The following is a 13,117-nucleotide window of genomic DNA, read 5'->3' as shown; positions in this document are numbered from 1 at the left end:
TTTTTTTTTGTTTTATGTCACTACTTTTGTGGTAATTTGTTACAGCAACAATAAGAAACTTATATAAGTGGGTTTGCAGAGGCTGCAAGCTCTTCTGAAATATTCTTCATAGTTTTAAGCCAGCTGATAAATGAAATGTCTCCTTACCTGTGCAGAAACAGTTTCTGACAAATTAATGGACTAGAGGCCATTAAAGGGTAAAAGGCAATAGGGTGCTCAGGAAATAAGAAAGAAAAAGGAAAAGATGAGGAAGGACTGAAACCCTGGAGGAGAAAGAACAAGGTTGTATGCTGTTGGAGGCCGCCTGCACCAATGCCGTTTGGTCACACGTGCCCTCAACACCGGCTATGTTGGAGATGCTCTAGATTGAACGCTCTGCTAATTAACTGGTTGCAGTGCTCCCCTCCTCCCCACAAAGCCCCTTTGTTCTTCTCTTTGAGGCAAACAAGGTCATTTGACTTCGGATCTCATCTGGAGTTGAAGTGGCTGACATCTACTTTGTTACAGAAGCAGCTGCTGAGGCAGCAAGACAGCTGAAGCCCTGAAACGCCCAGGGTGGTGGGAACCAAAGAAAGAGCAAAGGCTGGGTAGGGCTTGTCTTCATGATGGGCATGCAGGGAAGCCACAGGGACAGACTCAAATGTCTATGGGGCCACACAGGTGATGCAAACGAGTGAAGCAATCCAGGTAGAAGAAAAAGCAATATATAGTAGTTACAGAACAGTGCAAGCGCCAACGCCAAAGAAATCCAGGGGAAGGCCATTGCAGGCTCTCACTTTGCAATCTCATCTCTAAAGCAAAGGACAGGGCACATTAGTGGATGTAAAGAGTGGACTGTCAGTCACCCTGCTTGATGTGGGTTTGGGGGAGGAGGGACTGTAGCCTTACTGTCATTCTCCAAACACTAAGACTATGCCTGGGACACTAAAGGTGCTTAGAACATGATTTAAGAATGTCATAGAGAGGATCTGCAACCAGCCGAGGCCTCTGCACTTTTTGTCTTCTTGCCCTCTGCCCCACTTCCACCCAAAGTTGTCTCAAAACCCACATATTTAACTTTTTGCCACTCTGATCCTATGAGTCACCAATTTCACACTCTATCAGAATCATGATATGGTCCATGAATTTTAACTCTCAAAGTTTGTCTACAACTTCCCAAAACCCCTCTGCCTCACTGGCCTGTAAGTGACCTCTCGTGGTGAAAGAGGGTAACTGCATAGTGAAGAACCTTCTACATCCGAACAACTCGATTCATATCAATTCAATAAACAGTTATAAAGTGTCTGAGGAAGAAGAAAAAATAAAAGTAGTGGACTTTTAAAACAAATTGCAACTTTTGCAAAAAAAGGAATGCTTTGAGGTGGATAGAAAAATGGAAAGAAGGCTTACATTAGGACAGAGGAGATATAATTTTCTAATTCATGTTTTTCTAACTTATTTTCCAGGATTGCTGAAAAATTGGAACTGAGTTTTCCAATCATTTATTACAGGCTTTAGATCTTAAAGATATGGCATCGAATCTGGAGTCTTGTATACATAAGATGTGCAAACTTAAGGCACATCATTTAACTTATCTGAGACTCAGTTTCTACATCTGAAAAATGGGAATAATACCAGTTCCACTTAACTTCTATGATTGTTATGAGGTCTAAATTAGATGAGATATGTACAGTGTTTTCTGTATTGGACCTTATAATCTTTGGTTCACGACATATTTTCATCAGTCCTCATGTAGCTTGCTTTCATTTATTTAGCTGTTTTGTTATAAACTGTACGTCTAACTGTAAAGTGCTGTGCAGGTATTAACTTATCAGGGATTCGGGGATAAAAATAATAAACTTGATGGAAAATTATGCAGTTTCTTTCCATGGTATAAACATAAGTCAGATTGAGTTATTCTTCCTCCTTTCCTTTTAAATGCTCTCTGGAATTTTTCTCATCCTCTTTCTCAAATCAATTCAGTCATTCCTTTATTTTATTTTTTTACCTCTTCTGCATTCAGTTTGTTCCCATATTGTTTTATAAGTGCCCTTCAATTAATTCATTAATGTAGGTTCTTATTTGGAATGATGCAAAAAGAAATCATATTTATGGTAGAGGGTTGGAGCAAATCATCTTTAAGTCATTCATTCATCCATTCATTCTGTAAATATTTAGTGAGCTTCTATTATATGTCATTGTGATAAGCACAAGGGATATAAAGTGAATAAAATGGACAAGGTCTTTGCTCTCATGGAACTTACCCTGATGAGTTTACAATAGAAATAATCAAACATATCCTGTGAGCTCTGAAAAAGGCTGTAAAGAGAATAAACAAGGGTGAAGATACAGGAGATGGGAGAGTGAGCATGTAGTTATCTGGGGAAAAGCATTCCATACAAAGTGAACAGCAAATTCAAAAGTCCTGAGGTGGGAGCAAAGAGGAGCATCATACGATCCTTTACCATGTGTAAGTAATTTATTGGACATCTCATGGATATATGTGTACAGTCTATCAATATGTATACATAGATATGTATAAACATAGATATAAGTATAAATATATAGGTAAATATATATAAAATACATATATTGTATGAATATCTTAAAACCTTACCAGGAGCAGTGTTAAACCTTAGCTATGAGAAAAAATAGTATTGACATATCCTGCCTTCAGATAAAGTTCATTAAACATATTTTTGGGACAAGAAAAACACCTGGAAAAGTAATTTAATGGATACTTTTTGGATGGCCTTGGTGACAGATTTCCAGGGAAGAGATCACAGCTGCTTTGTTAACACATGGTAAAGGACCATCTGATGCTCCTCTTTGCTCCCACCTGAGGACTTTTGAATTTGCTGTTCACTTTGTATGGAATGCTTTTCCCCAGATAACTACATGCTCACTCTCCCATCTCCTGTATCTTCACCCTTGTTTATTCTCTTTACAGCCCTTCTCAGAGCTCACAGGATATGTTTGATTATTTCTATTGTAAACTCATCAGGGTAAGTTCCATGAGGGCAAAGACCTTGTTCATTTTATGAACACATTGTCACACATTGTCACTTCTAACAGAATATGTGGCTTCACAACTTAACATCAATATTTTAAAAAGTAAAATAATCTGGCTGGGCGCAGTGGCTCACACCTGTAATCCCAGCACTTTGGGAGGCCGAGGTGGCCGGAACATGAGGTCAGGAGTTCAAGACCAGCCTGTCCAACATGGTGAAACCCTGTCTCTACTAAAAATACAAAAAATTAGCTGAGCGCGGTGGCATGCGCCTGTAGTCCCAGCTACATGGAAGGCTGGGGCAGGAGAATCGCTTTAACCTGGGAGGCGGAGGTTCCAGTGAGCTGAGATGGTGCCACTGTACTCCAGCCTGGGCAACAGAGCGAGACTCCACCTCAAAAAAAAAAAAAAAAAAAAAAAAAGAAAGAAAGAAAGAAAAAGAATAAAGTAAAATAATCTGTTTACTTTGTAAACACTAGCTTATGGAATTTCAGGACCAAGCTCTTGTTTTCTGTATTTTTTTCTGCCAATGTTAAACTATTTTGTTACAAAAGAAGTCTGGGTGACCCTTTTTATTGCTGGAACGACAATCCTAATTACTCTGTATTATGAAGTTTGAAGGCAAAGAGAAACAAGGCTGTTGAAAGGTTCCATGAAATCTCCTTTAGTGCAAAACCTGTGTACCATGAAATGGCAAATCTGCAACATTTCATTTTTTCTTCTAATCTTCGCTGTACAGACAGTTGCAGGCTTTTTCTTTCTCTACTTCCCTTAAGTCCATAAAACTTTAATGCCTACTGTGCAGAAGGCATGGTATCTATGGTTAGAGATAGGAAGACACACAGGAGGGGAAGAACTGACTTGTGCTGAGAGGCCAAAATGAAAGTGTTCAGAGTTCTTTTTTTTTTTTTTTAGACGGAGTCTTGCTCTGTCGCCCAGGCTGGAGTGCAGTGGCTGGATCTCAGCTCACTGCAAGCTCCGCATCCCAGGTTTACGCCATTCTCCTGCCTCAACCTCCCGAGTAGCTGGGACTACAGGTGCCCGCCACCACACCTGGCTGAATTTTTTTTTTTTTTTTTGTATTTTTAGTAGAGATGGGGTTTCACCATGTTAGTCAGGATGGTCTTGATCTCCTGACCTTGTGATCTGCCTGCCTTGGCCTCCCAAAGTGCTGGGATTACAGGCGTGAGCCACCGCGCCCGGCCGAAACTGTTCAGAGTTTTAAAGATGTATCACACAGTTCACTATGGACAGAAACTTGGAAGTGGCAGTTCCTGCAGAAGTGTGGGGAATATGGCTGGAAAGGCTGAGAAAAAAGTATCCTGAAAGGCTTTGAATATGACAATGGAAGAGGCTGTTTACAAATTTTTCAGCCATCATGAAGGATTTTAAAAACAAAAAAAGTGAAATGATAGCACTAGTGTTTGCCTCCAAAATGATCTTCACAAGCTGGGTGATTATAACATTTAGGCTGAGCCTAGATATGTCCTCCACCTTGCTTGATTCATTGTGTTTTTCTGTTTGAGTCTTAGAAAACACGTACCACAGAGCAAATGGAGAGTAATCAGCTAATGGTTCATTATTTATGCATAAAATGAAGATGTCCTGCACAAAAATCAATTCAGATTGATTTCAAACACACACTCACATTCAACTCTAAGTAATTTATCCCGCCACTACCCCCATGGAGGAGTTTAACAAACCCAAGCTGGGAAGATGAATTTACAACCCAATTTGTTCTTTTCTCCAAACTGAAATATCAATGCATCCAAAGAGAGATTTAAAATCAATGCCACTTCTAAATTCAACACAAATATGCCATCTAGCATTTCAAGGTTAGAACTTGCTGTTAAAGTGAGTACTGTTTGTACTGTTTATTCTGTTTCAGAGCAAAAGCTATACTTTAAAAAGTTGAGATCCAATTCATTCATGTACTGGGAGCTACCCTGACAGGTTTTATTGGGTTTTAAAATCAGAATTGAGTGGTCGCTTCATTTTTACAGAAATGGAGTTTATAAAATGTAAACCCTAGAAAGACTGATATTTTTCAAAGTTAATTGCCTTCTACCCTCACCTTGCTCATCTCTGCAAACTAAATGGTGCCCTTTCTTAGACTTTTTTTTTTTTTGATAGGGTCTTACTCTATCACCCAGGCTGAAGAGCAGTGGCACAATCTTGGATCACTGCAGCCTCAACCACCAGGGTTGAAGCAATCCTCCCACCTAAGCGTCCTGAGTAGCTGGGAATACAGCCTAATTTTTGTATTATTTTTTGTAGAGACAGGGTTTCTCCATGTTGCCCAAGTTGGTGTTGAACTCCTGGGCTCAATTGATCTGCTTGCCTCGGCCTCCCAAAGTGCTGGCATGACTTAGATACCATAAATGCACAAATCTTAAATGTACAATTTGATGAATGTGTGTATGTGTGTGTGCGCTTGTATACACATCCTTGTAAGATACAGACCATTTCCATCACCCTAGAAAATTCCTTTTTACCCCCTTTCAGGCAATACTTCCCCTTACCCCTATAGGTAACTGCTATTCTCACTTATATCATCAGATATTAGATGCACCTGTTCTGTTCTTGAACTTCATAAAAATCTAATCTTAGAATATATATACTCTTTTGTGTCTGGCTTTATTGACTCAATATAATTATTTAAAATTCACTCATGTCATTGTATCTACCAGTAACTCAGAATTTTTCACTGTTGAGCAGTATAGCATGGTATGAATATACTTCAATGTGTTCATCCATTCTTTTACTGATGCACATTTAGGTCATTTCCAGCATGGACACTGGTTTTGATTTCCATGGGATTTAAGACTGGGATAGATGGACATAGCAAATTATCTGAGAACTCTAAGTTAGGAGCCACAGATATTTTTTACAGACTGTTCTAGACACTTTACATCACAAGTTCCTGCCAGAAATAGAATATACCTTTCTCACGCTCTATGAAGTGTCTGAATCAAAATGATTAAGCATTCAATTAAATATATTTGGTTCAGCATGGTGCTAATAGATACACAAGTGTGGATTGAATCTTACATGGTCTTATTGGTTTTTCTGGTGGAAAGGGCTCCATTTCCAGGTCTTAGAAAACAACAGGGACCCCCTTGAGCCATCTCACCAGGGCATGCAATTGAGCACAAAGGCAACAGAAAGTGTGTGTCACCTGGAAAAACTCATCCAGACTAGAAACTGAGCCCCTAGTATATCATGTTCAACTCGTGTGAATTGTAAAGACATTGAAAAAAACCAACATATTCAAATACCTACTGTTTACAATATCAATAAAATGCTATGGAAATATTAATGGTAATAGCATACATTGATTCTTCTACAGGAAACATACTATCTTTAATCCTCACAAGTCTACTAAGTGAGTATTGTTCTTCCCACAGTTCAGGTGAAGAAGCAGACTCAGGGGCATTAAGTAAATTAAGGTCATGTACTTAGTAAGTAACAGACCCAGAACTTGATCCTGGGGTGTCACATTCCAAAACCCACCCAATTCTCCTTACAGTAAGACATCTTTATACAATTAGTAGGCACCATATATTCTATATTTGAAGAAGTTAGATATAGGTACAACTCACTCACTTGTGATCCGTTAGTGGTTTTTGATGATGAGAACTGCAAACCTCAATATCTCCATTCCAAAATGATCAGCACCCAGAGAAACTCCAGAAGTTTCCAGCGGCACACAAGGAGCTTAAATATTATACAACAAAGACTTATCTGATATACTCATAAGGACAGCTTTCATCAGTGCCTCTATGCTACATCAGTCAAAACATTTCATCAGTTCTAATTTTTTTCTACCTTAAAAATAAGATTATTTTGAATGCGAGATTTTGCTACTGCCTCTCAAATAAGCACACACTTTAAAAATAGCAAAGAATGGCAGATATTTTTAGGGTTAAAAAAAAAACACACACACACACGGTGATGTCCTCAGATTCCAAAGATAAGTCTTTTTATGAGAGCTTTTTCTATTTATTTTGATTCAGTAGTAAGAACACCTGCAGAAAGATCAGCTCTGTTCACAAGACTATTTCTTAAGAATTCATCGCAGACGTAACAGGTGATAGCATGGAGACAGACTAAGCTAAGAGAGCCAGAGAACAACTGACGATTCCCATGTCCTGCACGTGTTCTGAGAAGATGACATTCCCACAATGCAGGCATTCAAAACTAAGTGAGGCATGGCAGAGAAGAGCATGGCAACATCAGAAAGTCATTTTGCTTGGAGACGGTCCAGGTTTCTTCCAAACAGTAGTAGATGATTAAACCACAGAAATAAGTTTTAATAACATTTGCGCAATCATTTTTCAATGCATGGGAGGAAACGAGCTATAGCACTGGGCTATTTCACCCAGATTTAAAACATTCTCACCCAGATTTAAAACTGTGTGGAGAGGGAATAGAAGGAATAGATAACCAGGCTGGTGGTGCTAGATCCCACACACCCTTCACCCTCCCTGGTATTCTATTTGACTATGGGAGTTTTTGGGGCTGGGGCTACCTAAAATGTCATTTGTCCTTTTTATAAGCATATTTTCTGTGTTAGATAAAATGTCCATAAATATACATTTAATGCCTGCAAGTATTATCTCATATAGCTGTGCAGTAATTTGTTTAATCATTGGCAACATTCAAAGAATGAATCATCTCAATACAGATAAGGGTGCAGAGAGCCAGCCATCTATCCTTCTATACTGGCATAGTTGGTAGTATAATTGGTATAATCATTTAGCAAACATTTTGGCAATATATAAAAAAGGTTTTATCAATTTAACAAGATTCATCAAAATATTTAATGCCTTTTTAAAATTAAAATGTCTAGAAATAAGTAACTAAAGTAGAATTTTAGCAATGAGAAAGGATACTTCATGGTTGCTTTCATTTACATCTGTGATTACTAGTGAGTAGAACAGTTTTTCAGATGCATACTAGCCATCTGATTTTCTCTTTAGGAAACTATCATGTCCTCTGCTTCCTTGTCCATTGTGGCCTTAGTGTTATTCAAAGAATTATAATAAGCTAGTTATATAATGAGAATATTATCCATTTGTATGTTAGCATTTGTTTATGACTCAGGTATTTGTTTTCATCTAAACCTAAAACTGATCAACCCCAAAAGAGGAAGCAGTTAGGTGGCAACAACAAAGAAAAAAACTGAAAAGCAAACCACTTTCGTATTTTGTATATCAAAAGCATTTAGATAATTTTCCAACAAGGGACTCACATTCTGTGAACGAAGCCTTTCATAGGAACCCGTAAAGCACAGCAATGATATAAACATAATGAAGAGAAATCTGTTACTAGCACGTTGACATGTCTCCCCACCTTATATCAAGTAGAAAATATCGAATCAGTTCAAATATATCTGTATCTAAAACAAAATCAAGTTTCCTTTGGTCGCATGAACAAGCCACAGCATTTACATCTTTGTTCAGTCCACACCAAAGACTGAAGTCTTGGGGACAAGTTTAAGAAGCCAGAGAGACACTGACACACCTAGACTGGAGGAAGTCTGTGGTCACACTTGTGCTGGACAGCCTGTCAGAGTTTACACAAATGCAGCCAAAGACAACTTCCACTGCAGTAAGAATTCTGATGCCCAGGGCCAGTTTGTGGCCCGCTGCAGTTGTACTTTATTATTCTTTGCCAAGGGACCAATAGTTAGCACTTACAGAAAAACACGAGCCTGTGCATTATTTATTCCTTAGAGATAGGGGATGATGCCCAGTCTCAATAGTTGCTTTGGCTCTTTAATTATATTGTAAAATTAACTGTGACAGGTTGTTTTATTTCTTTTGTGTCAACCAAAAACACCCATGGGATACATAATTTGGTGATCAAAGCCTTAACTTAGGAAAATTACAAAAGATTTTAGGAAACAGACTGGTACCTAATGTGCAGAGGCAGTGTGGAAAAGGAAATTAGCAAACATTCAGCTAAAATGTTCTCAAGGGCAGGGACTCATGGTAATAATGGAATCATTTCAAGCTTGAAGGAGGTTACCTATGGGAGACTGCTAGATCGCTTCAGGGATTGCAGCGTTTCATCAGCCTAAAAATGGAGCTGCCTCCAGAATTTCTAGGTCAGCAAAAGATAAAGAGGAGACATTAAAATCTAACGAAATGAGGGGTTGGCATGAAACATTTATAAGGGGTTAAGAATGCTGTAGATGAACAAATTAGGAGGCTATACACCATATCTAGAATATTGTAACCATGATAATGAATACTATTATTCATAAACCATGGACAAAGAAGGTGAGACAATTTGATATCTAAGTAAAATGCCTATAATCTTCCTGATAAAGTCTGAACTCACCCAACTCCACAAAGAGAATCTACGTCCAAGTCTTCTTAGGGTCACATAGCTCCTTCAGCTGTGACAAAGTGTAGGTGCTTATTAAATGGGTTCTAGTAATAAATAAAGCCTTATCTTCATCCAGGAAGAAAATTATTTGATCCATTTTCAGTATCTTCAAAGAAAGATTTTACACAGTCTCACCTAGAGGTGAACCTCTGACAATGAGGAACAATGAATAACCCAAAATTCATCACAGAATCCATAAACCTAACTTTAGGCAATAGCCTCTTCTTCCTCCTCATCCCCTCTCTCCTGCTGCCCTGTCGCCACAATCAGAAATGTTTATGACTCCAAGATGACTGATAACACCTTTCCCTTCTTTGAACACAGGTATCAATGAGTGGTCAAAAGGTGAGAGAGTGGGCAACAAGATGGAAAGGCAGCAGCAGGCAGTTGGCTTGGATGGTTTCCAATAATGCAGTCACTTTGAACGTTCAAACCAGAAGCCATAGGCTACAGAATGGTTTCATTTTTCCTTTGCCTTAAGAAGGTGCATTCTCTCCTGTTTGCCACAAGCCTCAGTGCTCCTGGTTGTCTTCTATTTTGCCTGGTTTACCCTTCACTGATACTCCTTTTCTGGCTGAAGGTATAGATTCTATTCTTATAAATGATGTATGTATGTTGTGCTTGAAATGTATATTGTCTAACTTGTGGCAGGAATCTTTGTATAGCACAAAGGTCAAGTTCATTAATAGTGCTGTTCAAATCTTCCACAACTTTGATCATTTCATTTTCCGAGGCTTGTATGTTAGCATCTCTGATTGTTATTATAAATTTGTCTATTTCTTCTTGTCATTCTATTAAATTTTACTTACTCTGAGAGTTCAAGCTCAAGACTTTTATGTCTTTCTGATGAATTATTCCTTAAAATTATTTGCACATTAAAGTCTCTTTTGCATGATAGTAATGTGGTTTTTATCAGCTCTCAACTTTTTTTCCTGTGGTTTTCTTTTTAATTATCTTTAGTCTCATAATCACACATAATTGTAAAATTTGTGTATATCTCCGCTACTTTAATCCTTTTAAGTTGGCAAAAGCACCATTCCCAATCACAAATACACAGTTCTACAGTTTTATGTTTCTGAATGGCTGTTTAAAGACAATCCTAAATTATAACTTAGTTTGACTTAGACTATAAAGAATTCAAGAGTGAAGTTTAACTTGCTACTATTTTAAAAGCATGTGATCTTATAGATTAATAAGATGTGAGAAGTGTTGAATAATCTTTAATATTACACATAAACAATACTAAAATGCCTTTCAATAAGTAAAAGGAACCATTTTAAATACAGGGAATTATAATTAGATTGGCATCGTTAAGGCCAAAACTCTAGACATTGCTACTTTATTTATCTTCAACCCTTGCCTTTAAGAGGCAAATGAACACAAAACACAGGCGAATCTTCCTTGGTTCTGAGACAGTGAAGGAATTTCTCCAGTATTTAAATATATTCACATAACCAGCTATATAAATCTAAATATAAAACCAATCTCCAGTAAGTTTTAAAATGGCACTCACCATCTTTGTGAAAAGTTGAACATTACTAATGAAGTCTAATCATATCTTTAGAAGGGGTAAACAGTGATAGCATTTACTGAATTGGAATTACTATTAAAATTCAAAAACTGAACATATTCATTTAACCACAAGCCAGTTTTAGTTTTAAATCAGGACTGCCCAACAAAATATTCTGTCATCATTCATGATCTGAATTCTGGTGTATGAGATCTATTAAAGTATGGTACACATAAAAAAGTCATGAGACATTTGTTTCATAATAAATAAGGCAGTGGCCAACTATTACTCATTAGTAGCTTTTTTGAGATAAGCTATCAAGTCTGCCCTTTCTTCCTTCTTCTTAATGCCGACACAGATCATTTCTGTTCCAGGGATGTACTTCTTGGGATTCTCCAAATACTCCTTCAGTGTATCCTCTCCCCAGGTGTTGCCTTTGTTCTTACTGGCAGCTGTGTAAGAGCATCCAGGGGCCTGACCTGTCTTCTGCCCGAAGAGACCATGGAGATTTGGACCAATCTTGTGCTTGCTTCCCTTTTCAACGGTGTGGCACTGGGAACACTTCATAATAAAAATCTTCTTGCCTTTCTCAACATCACCCATATTTAATTCTCTCCTTAGTCACTGGTGCAACGAAGATTCCCGCTCCGAAGCAGGATGTCCCCACTCTCTAAGTCCAGCTCTCATTTTTTAAAGTGTCTTGCTGATTTATCTTTTTCTACCTCTTTACTTTGTGTTATTTGGCTTCAAAAGTCTCTTATAAATAGCACGGAGGAATCTCCATCTTCTAACAGATGTTAAACATTATATCTGTTAATAAATTATACTTATGATTACTAATTTTATTGCACCCATTATTTATTCCATTATTTTCTTTCTAATTACTATGTCTTTTCTATGCTTCTGTTTTTCTTCTCTCCTGATTACTGTTAGGTTCAATAACTTCTTATTCTTGTTTTCCAATTAACTGATATGAAAGTTAGACATTCTATTTCTACTGTTCTTGTGATTATCTTATACATATACACATACACACATACACATATATATACACACACACACACACATTATATATGTAACTTTTATTTTAGGTTAAAAGGGGTACATGTGCAGGTTTGTTATACAGGTAAACTCATGTCACCAGGGCTTGTTGTACAGATTATTTCACCACCCAGATATTATGCCTAGTACCCAATCGTTATTTTTTCTGCTCCTCTCCCTCCTCCCACCCTCCACCCTCACAGGCCCCAGTGTCTGTTGTTCCCTTCTTTGTGTCCATGAGTTCTCATCATTTAGCTCCCAATTATAAGTGACAACATACGGCATTTGATTTTCTGTTCCTGCATTAGTTTGCTAAGATTACTTTAAATTTTTACAACTGACTCAAAGTTAATCAATATTTCTACCCTTTCAGAATAAAAAAGGATCTTAGAATGCTTTAACTCCAATTACCACCTACCACCTTCCATGATTGTTATCCGGCACTTTAATTCCATCTTGCGTTTTAACCCCTACTCCTCAAAGTCATTATTATTGTCATTAGTCAATGTTTGTTTAAATGGAACCACTAATTTACCACTTTCTTTTCTTACTGTTTATTGTTAAAACCCACTCCAATCCTCTGAGTTCTATCTCAGTCTTACAGAAATACATCTTGATCAATTCTTTAGTGAGTATTAATAAAAAGCAAACTTAAAAAATCTTTATTGCAGTCTCCGTCTTCAACAAAATATATTTTTTCTGGGGGTAGATTTAAAATACATATAGTGAGGTGCATAATGTGCATGCATTTAGAAGGTTTGGCTCAATGAATTTTGCATATGTAAGCACCCATGCAAATACCATCCAGATTAAGATTATAACATTTCCATCATACTCTCATGCCCCTTCTTTGTCATTACTCACTCCACTATTCAGACATTTATCCCTATTAATTTAGCCTATTTTTTGAATTTTATATAAATGGAATCCTATGGTGGGTACTCTGTGTCTGGGTTGTTTCACTGAACATGTTTGTGAGACTATCGTTGCTATCACTTTTTTCTTTTCTATCACTGTGTATGCCATGTCATTATCATTCTTAAAATAACGCTTTAACAGGGCATAGAATTCCGGGTCGATAGTTATTTTTTCTCAGATTTTGAAGATGTTATTCCAATGTGTTTTAGTCTTCGTTGGTGCTCAGAGAATGCTGTCAGTTGAACTGCTATTCCTTTGATAGC

General features: G+C 37.5%; 1 protein-coding gene and 1 pseudogene across 6 annotated transcripts in view; both read right to left on the bottom strand.

The window, feature by feature from the left end:
• APBA1 (amyloid beta precursor protein binding family A member 1) overlaps positions 1-13,117 on the bottom strand; it is a 226,858-nt gene that overhangs the window by 102,614 nt on the left and 111,127 nt on the right. The gene's annotated exons all lie outside the window — the stretch shown is intronic.
• On the bottom strand, positions 9,628-12,505 carry LOC103219556 (cytochrome c pseudogene; annotated as a pseudogene).

This window comes from Chlorocebus sabaeus, chromosome 12, assembly GCF_047675955.1.
Source record: "Chlorocebus sabaeus isolate Y175 chromosome 12, mChlSab1.0.hap1, whole genome shotgun sequence".
Lineage (NCBI taxonomy): Eukaryota > Metazoa > Chordata > Mammalia > Primates > Cercopithecidae > Chlorocebus > Chlorocebus sabaeus.
The sequence above is the reverse complement of the archived record's forward strand: the minus strand, read 5'-3'. Positions and strand labels throughout refer to the sequence as shown.